The following is a 9,510-nucleotide window of genomic DNA, read 5'->3' as shown; positions in this document are numbered from 1 at the left end:
TATTATTATTATTATTATTATTATTATTATTATTATTATTATTATTATTATTATTATTATTATTATTATTATTATTTAAGCGGTGAGCTGGCAAGATAATTGAGATGCTGGAAAAATGCTTAGCGGCATTTTGTCCGCCTTTCTGTGTTCTGAGTTCAATTATAATCGAGTCGACTATGCCTTTTATCGTTTCGGGGCCGATAACGTAGATACCAGTTGAGCACTGGGGTCGATGCAATCGGCTGAATCCTTTCCCAGAAATTGCTGTCAATGCGCCAAAATCTGAAAGTATTATCATTACCATTTCAATTGTTGCTATATCTTTTCATTTTGTTGTTCTTCATGTAAACAATATTGAGTTCATATTCCTTAGAAGTCGCTTTTGTCTTTTATCTTTCAAATAAAAATAAAACACTAGTCAAATAGTGAAGTTGATAGTATCTAATAACTGCTACCTGAAAATTCCAGTTGTTTTGCCCTCATCATTATCATTGCCATCGACACCGTTGTCGTAATTACTATTGTTGTTATTGTCCTCATATTCATCATCTTCTTAATGATCATCATCATCCTGATCAAGATCATCGTCATCAAATTCTCCCAGTAATTTTATTTATTACTTATTGATGACAAGTTATTTCTCTGTGATATACATACATATATGTATACACATAAACATACGCACATACATACATGCATACATACATACGTGCGTACATACATATATAAATACATGCATACCTACATCCCCAAGTAGTAAGCATCTTTACCATTTATGCAACCAGCTCAGAAGATGGGATTGTGTTTGGATAATCGAAGTCACGTCTGACGAAGTGGCTTGATTATTTTTTTTATATTGTGTAATCTAATCAATGAATATTCATTCTCACAGAAACATGTTAACTTATCGGAAAATTTGATTTCGTTTTGATATATACGAGGCTGTACCCAAAAGAAACCTATTCTGTTGGACAAGCCTGCCGTAGTTCAGGCTTCCTCTGGCATCAGTCTCCTGACCGGCGTTGTCCGGCGGAATCATACTGCTACGTGGTGAATTTTTGTTTAGCTGTACTTTTCCTCTGTTTGTTGAGTTTTGCGACGGCTGACAGGAAGGAACAGCGTGCTTCCACGAAATTCTGTTTTCTATCGGGGAAAACGGTGACCAAAACACTTGCCATGCGTCAAATAGCTTACGAAGACCCTGCAATGAGCAAAACACGTGGTTACAAGTGGTTTTTACACTATAAGTATGGCCAATTATCGCTTGAAGTTCAATCTCGTTCAGGGCGACATCGGCTTGTCGAACGAATGAAAACATCATGAAAATTCATGAACTGATCTTGGAAGACCATCACCAAACAATTGACGAACTTGTTGATATGACTGGGGTGACCTGAATAAATGTTGAGCGAAGAATTGCGAATTTGTGCCTGACTTGCTCACGGTATATCAAAAGCAGTCACGATTGTATGTGTGTCGTGAGAACTGCTGTTACAGAATTTGCAGATGTGGAGATGTGGAAGAGGTGAAGAAAAAAATGACGAGGTTTTAAAGAGGGAATCACTTTTCAAGAGTTCCAGCACTGCTTCGAACAGTAGAAGACGTGTCCGGGCCGATTCGTTGCTTAAATGAAGTCGATAAAAGTGTAAACATGTAAAACTAAGTATCTGAAAAAATATTGCAAAATTCCAGTTTCTGTTGGGTACCCCCTCGAATGTGTGCGTATGTGTATTTGTATGATTGTGTATGTATGTATGTATGTATGTATGTATGTATGTATGTATGCATGTATGTGTGTGTGTGCTTGTATATATGTTTACATACAAAGTAAAAGCAGCTCTAGAATAATAAATATGGTTAGATACATATAGTAATGTACATTCTCTGTGTATTTTGCGGTGGTTGCAATGGCGGAGCGGAGTATACTAGAGCTGCTTTTACTTCATATGTAAATGTTCTCTTAGATATGCAATTTCCGTGCATACCAGCCCATGATTTCACATCCATGAGCATATAAGTCGTTGGGCTGGCTAGCTGACTCGCCTTCAACCCAGGCGGGTAGGTGGTGTTGATGAGCCACAAAAATGGCGAAATATCGATGGCCATCACTCCCAAATGTGACTGAGGGTGAGTTATCGCGCCTATCCATGGCTCTGAGGTGTTTTAACACCGGTGACACAAGAGTTATATACTCCGCTACTCCATTGTAGCCACACAAAACATATACATTAGTATATGTATATTTTATTTATGCGCCCTTTCTTAAAGCCTACTCAGGCTCATGGGCCCGGTTTCCCGGTTTCTGTGGCGTATGTGTTCCACCCACCCAGCTGGACGGGACGCCAATCCATCGCAGCGTTAGTCAAGAAACAGGAAGAAAGAGTGAGAGAAAATTGGGGCGAAAGAGTACAACAGGGGTCGCCACCACCCCCTGCCTGAGCCGCGTGGAGCTTTTAGGTGTTTTTGCTCAATAAACACACACAACGCCCGGTCTGGGAACCGAAACCGCGGGTCCACTGCCCTAACCACTGAGCCATTGCGCCTCCACAGTATATGTATCTAACAATATATATACTTGTGTGTGTGTGTGTGTGTGTGTGTGTGTGTGTGTGTGTGAAACTAAGAAATATCTTAGAGCGTTTCGTTCTTATGTAGGTTCCTGGATGTTTCGTATACCAACCAAAAGTGATAACAGCATTTAAATTATGTGTTTAAAATCAGAAACTCTGCTTAATTCACCAGTGCTTGAAGATGTGATGAATTACTCAAGCACTTTCGTAATTCAATGAAAGCTTTTGTTAGACGTGCTGTTGTTCTTCAGTGTTCTATATTTGGGGTGTTTTCTTTCAGTTTGTTTAATGCTAATAGGTATGAAATTCTAATACTGAATGTCTTTCGTGTTTTGTGCACTTGATGTGATCTTGTTTATATGAACTGGCATTTCACTGATTAGTTCTATGTACGTCTATTCGAATTGACATACGCATAATAAATGTGTCTGTGTATGTTTGTACATGTATTGTGTAAATGTATATATGAATGCTTGTCGTTCCGCAACTGAGATGAAGTGAATAGCCATCAAAACATATAGATGACGAGCAGTTTGCATGATTAGAATTTGAGCACTGCCCATCTCTTGATTCAATGCTTAGTGCTTGTAAACAAGGAATGTGTTACCTAACGGCCACATACATTGTTTAAATATATAATTCTTGCCATCACTAAAATCAATATTTTCCACTATAAATCTCTCAACGTATATTGTACTGCCCATCTAACATTTACATATAATGTGAATACTCACCATTTTTCCTAACCTACTTCGTTTAACTCAGGAATCAACAATTGCTAAACATTTTGTTATTGTTGGAGTCATTGTTCTTTCGATCAGCAGTGACTGACAATTCATTGACAATATCAACAATTTCTCGTTTTGCCTGTTGAGCATAAATGAGGATAAAGAGCGGCTGACAAGTTGTACATTTAACGATACATCAAGAAATTCCGTGGAGTAACTTGTGTTATATAATGCATGTTTTTCTCTGTGTGGTATATTTGATGTCTACTCCCGTTTGCTTAATTCACATAGACAAATTTTTATAGAAACAATCACTTCTTGAGCCAATTTGCTATCTCAGTTATACTATAGCTCTCAGTGTCTTGCACTTTTAGCTGATCGTTTAAATCAAGTGAGTTTCCTGATTCATTTTCATGTGCCCCAATCATCCGTATGTGTGTATACATATATAAATATATAAGAGAGAGAAAGTGAGAGAGAGAGAGAGAGAGAGAGAGAGAGAGAGAGAGAGAGAGAGAGAGAGAGAGAGAAAGAGACAGAGAGAAGCACACACATATATATGTATATTATAAACAGCTACATCTGCAGTCGTAATAAAATGTTTGCCCATAAATATATAGTCCTAAATATAATTACGTTCAGATATGTTAGCCTCAAGGTGTCTGCACACGCATATATATTGATATACGAATGCACACTAGTACATTCACAATCACACATTGTGTGGGCGTGTGTGTTCGTGTGCGCGCGTGTATCTGTATGAGTATATGCATGTGTCTGTACGTATAGTACAAAAATCTAAGCGAGAATTGTGAAGGTGTTCGTTGATTCGTGCATTAATATATAATTGAGCAGTTGAAATATATACAATGCAGAATGATGCACACGCATATGTATGTATTAGTGGGAATAAGGATGTGCTTATATGTGTGTATGTGGTGTGGTATTTGTTTTTGTGTGTGTGTGTTGGTTGTCTCTACATGAATCAGTGTTCACTGTGTTGATTTATATATATATATATATATATATATATATATATATATATATATATATATATATATTTCTCATATATAAATTGACAGATATACGAGTAAGTACATAAGCAGACAAATACATACGTACACATATTCATACACGTGCAAATATATATAAGCTCATTGTCCCAAAAGATACATACACTCTGTTTTTACAATTTAATAGCTAATAACTCAATAAAGTTTCCTTTTTATTTTCAAATTTAACCTATTAAGAAAGAGGCGAAGAAGAAAATTTATACTGAAGTACAGTTGGAAGTTGGAAGTTGGAAAACACAGTCGAAGTTCAAAGATTGTTCAGGTGGGAGTTTTAAACAGATATATCTACGCACTTCATAATAAATCGAATTAGAGATATGTTTGAAGCATATTGAACTGTTCAGAATATTCCAAGAAACGTTTCGGAATATGACGAACATTGATAGGCCTAACAAAGCCAGAAATAGCATTAATAATGCATTGTCAGACTTCAAGAAAATCAGTGCGGCAACCGAGTCGTAAAATAGGAATTTCAAAATCAAACGTCCATCGAACTTTGAAACTTTATAGGCAAATTACAGTTCAATAATAGACCATGCTCTCCGTAAAGATGATCATGACAAAAGGGTGGAGGTTTCGCGAGAGGTACTCTGCAAATTATGTAGAAAATGCTCACATTCTAACAAGGACTATTTCGAGTGATGAAGCTACATTTAAATGAAATGGTTAAATTGACTGCCATAATTGATCTTACTGGAGTCCTGAGTGTCCATATAATACGGAAGAAGATCATTTAATTTGTCAAGGGTTACAGTATGCTGCAGCTTAGGATTAAGGGGATTCATTCGATCATTATATTTTGATGCTACTGTAATTGGTCCATTATTCCTGGAATTGCTGTGCCAATTTTCCATACCAAGCAATCGAGAGGACTTTGAAGGCGTGGAGTTTTCATTTCCACAGTAATGTAAGGGCCTACATTGGCGGCGTTTTGCCAAACAGGTGGATCGGACGAAGTAGTTTCATAGAATATCCTCGGCATTCACTGGACATCATACTATCAGAACTTTTTATCGTTTAAGATGACGTTTGCACCACGAAAACGGCAGCAGTCGATGAACTCAGAGTATTTATGAAGTAGAATATGCATTAAGACCAAATGAATAATTTTTTGATGTTTATGATTCAAAATATATAGGTAAAATGAAAGAGGTTCTTGGACAATAGAATATGATATGAAATTAAGAAAGCTTGACGAAATCTAAAACCTCAACATTAGATATTCTCTACATCTTCTTCACGATCTACTGGACTGGCTCTCTTACAGGCTTATGTGCACATTATCCTGAAAATTATTGAATTAATTGAAAATTATCGAATTAAACATTATAGTGGAGAAAAATTGACTTGGTGTCCAACAGAGAATAGAATTTTGATTGTTAAACACCCAAAATTTTTCAGATACTTTTTTATCAACCTCAATTAGAATCGTGTAAAATTCACGAAAAATTCCCTGTAAAATTTCATGAAAAATTTCCTGTCATCTGACTATGTTTCAAACTCTCTCAGCTTGTACAACAACTATAATGACAAATTTTTACTTTCAAAGATGATGCAACAGTTCAAAATGGTGATGAAATACTTGCAATGTAATGGTTTCCAATAGGTAGGTTAAACTTAACGAGAAATTAGAAATTATTTTATCCCACTTTGATCTACTCTTCCCCTATTAAATTTTGAAAATGAAAAATGCTTGTTTTGATAAACATTGGAATTATAATCATTCAATGCATGCATATGTTTTTGTGGGAACACTCTGTATACATACATATGTGTGTGTATGTGCGTGTGTGTTTGTGTGGTGTATGTAAACAGAGAGAGAGAGAGAGAGAGAGAGAGAGAGAGAGAGAGAGAGAGAGAGAGAGAGAGAGAGAGAGAGAGAGAGAGAGAGAGAGAGAGAGAGAGGTCGTCCAAACATTGTTTCCATGCAATATCTTGCCCATTGTCCAAGCTCTGGTATAAGAAGATTTCCATAGTAGTTGTAAGAAACTCTCAAGAGTGCTGAACAGCAGATCTTCAGAGAAGAAAAGCCACTCAGGCAAGTGTGTTAGCCCTTAACGTCTTACACTCTAAAGGGTCCGGACCGAAACTTAGCCACGACTCCTGGGTGCTCGTCCGCTGACATATTTTAGCGACTTGGATGTCGGAGACATATGCATTTAAACTGCTTGGAGATTTCATCTACTTGCAACTCCCCACCATTAAACAATTGTCCTTAACATTAGTTTCAAATTCTGGCACAAGGCCAGCAATTTCAGGGGGTGCCGGTGGTGGCAGGTAAGTTGATTACATCGATCCCGATACTCAATTGTTACTTTACTCCAAATGGAAGAAAGGCATTTGAACTAAGAAAGTAATGACGGATGAATCGTTGCTTAGCATTTTACCCGGCGCGGAAACGATTCTGCCTGCTCGTCGCCTTAGAGCTGTCATTAGTATTGCATAGAGTTACGTTACACCTGGCGAGTCCACCAAACCAGAATGTAGAACGTGGTTTCAGTTACTACAGGCGTCTGCTTGTGCAGTCATGTACCACAGCAGTGATCCCATATTAACTACCTGCATCTCTGTATCATCAATAAACGAGCAGCTCTGATTAGGTTACATCATTCGAACAATTACCAGTGTGTATGTATATTTGTATATATATGTGTGCGTGTATGTGTGTATCGGTATATACAATTATACAGATCCATCCATCCATCCATATGCATCTAAATATACAAAGACATGCAGGAAGTAAATAGACACGTTTAATTCTCAAGATCTTTTATTTGATATTAATTGGTTGAAGGAGATGTTTTCTTCTAGCTGCTCATCCATAATATCCAAGCTTATGCAGATATGTGACACACGTTCTTGGACTAACTTCTAGCTGTTTTGCAATGTCAGAAGCCTTCGAACGGGGTTTGTTTTCCAAAATTCTATTCAAACAGCGAAGCTTCCATTCTCTGGGCCCAGGTCGGCCAGGATGAGAATCTGTTGATTCTTTTCCTTGGCTTTTGAATTACACTATAATTGTATTAGCAGCAGCAAGAGGAATTTGAAGATTTTCGGCAATTTTTCATTGACTAAGACCAGCCTCAGATTGCCCAGCAATACGGCCTCTTTGAAAATCTGACAGTTCTGCTGAATTTTTTGTGCGTGTCATGGTTACTCTTCGCAAATGTTTAATATAATAGCACCTGGAATGAAAAAGAATAATTACATTGTAAATTCTACACTGATGAAAACATATTAAGACGCTTAGATCAGAAATTTTGAAAATTAAAGATATCTACTTACTTTCTGCATGTGTATATATATATATATATATATATTATTAAGTATTGTCAAGTGTTACGGAGTGTATGAAAGGCCGAGCGCTTCATGCGTTTACACTTAACGCATGTAACTCTCAGCCCGAGTCAATCTGTAACTTTTGTCGCTTATTTATAAAGCTATATATATTCCGGTTGCGAGATCTAATTTCTTCTTTGCATCACGAAACCTCTCTATGTATTATGTATGACTGTACGTACATGCAAGTATACCTCATCCCAACATATATATGGGTGTGTGTAAGTGCACGTATATATATATATATATATATATATATGTACATATGTATATATATATATATATATATCTATATATATATATATATATATATATACATATGTACATATATATATACGTGTATATATATATGTATATATACAGACACACACACACATATATATATGTGCATCTATCTATCTATCTATCTATCTATCTATCTATCTATCTATATATCTATATATATATATGTGAATATATGCATACATACATGCACATAGACGTGCGTGTACACAGATTGAAAGAAAGGATTTATGAAGAAAAGAGCAGTTATATCAATTAGTATGCATTTTTAGAAATAAATAATAACTATGCTTAATAATATATGCTGGAGCAGAAAAAAAAATCCTACAAACCAACACTAAATATCACGTTATAGAGTTGAGGGCTGTGTTATTAAAAACGTGTATGATAGATTGCTGTCTCTTTAAAACTGCGCTAGGAATTTTTGAATTTCCAAATATAATTTTTTCTCTCTTTGGTAATTATGTGTAGTAGTTTTCTTTTTCTTCCTTTCTTTCTGTTTTTTCTTTTCCTTCTGCTTTTCAGAAACCATGATACCACGATAAAAATACTTCCATCATCAAGTTCATTGATAATATGATATAATGCTTGTTATTTACCGCTATGAATATTTTAATATGGATGAATACATGAATATCGTTTACTTCTTTCATTTAACTCTTATTCCTTTTTTCTTCTTTAAATATTTCATTTTCCTTTCTTTCTTCTTCTCTTTCTACTTTCCACCCTTTCTTTTCGTTTCATACTAACTCTCTCTTTCTCATATATCGGATATAACCAACTCTCTCTCTCTCTCTCTCTCTCTCTCTCTCTCTCTCTCTCTCTTTTCCCATTTCTCTCCCGTTTTCGGTCTCATTTTTCACTCTCTCTTCGTTCCCCCTCTCCCCCTCTTTTACCGATGGTACGTATTAATATATTAGAAAACATATTCTTCATACATAGACATAGTTTCATACATACGCACAAACCGACAGATATATAAATCTATCTATCTATCTATCTATCTATCTATCTATCTATATATATATATATATATATATATATATATATACCCTCACATATACACACCTATATATGTGTGATGTGTGTGTGTGTGTGTGTGTGTATTAATGCATGTATTCACGCATGCACATAAATACATACAAACATAGATACATATGTATGTGTGAGTGTGTGTGTGCGTGTGTTCGTGCATGCGCGTGTATGTATGCACGTAATATATTTAATCTTGTATGGTACGGATAATTTGATTGTAGCTGTCAGTACAGCCAGGTCACAGTCACTAATCAAATAGGAAAAAGAAAAAACCCAGATAAATGATAAATGAAAATACAAAAATTCCGTCACGTGTAGGTTTTCGGAGATTAAACCCACAAACAAAAAGGTGAAAAACACAGCCTTGTCTGGAAACATTGAATGACATGGTATCTGAAATTATAAATATCGTTTATGGGGGACCTTCGGCTCTGGTGTTGTATGTATGTATGTATGTATGTATGTATGTATGTATGTATGTAT

The sequence above is a fragment of the Octopus bimaculoides genome, chromosome 1, assembly GCF_001194135.2.
Source record: "Octopus bimaculoides isolate UCB-OBI-ISO-001 chromosome 1, ASM119413v2, whole genome shotgun sequence".
Taxonomy (NCBI): domain Eukaryota; kingdom Metazoa; phylum Mollusca; class Cephalopoda; order Octopoda; family Octopodidae; genus Octopus; species Octopus bimaculoides.
This window is presented reverse-complemented; position numbering follows the sequence as displayed.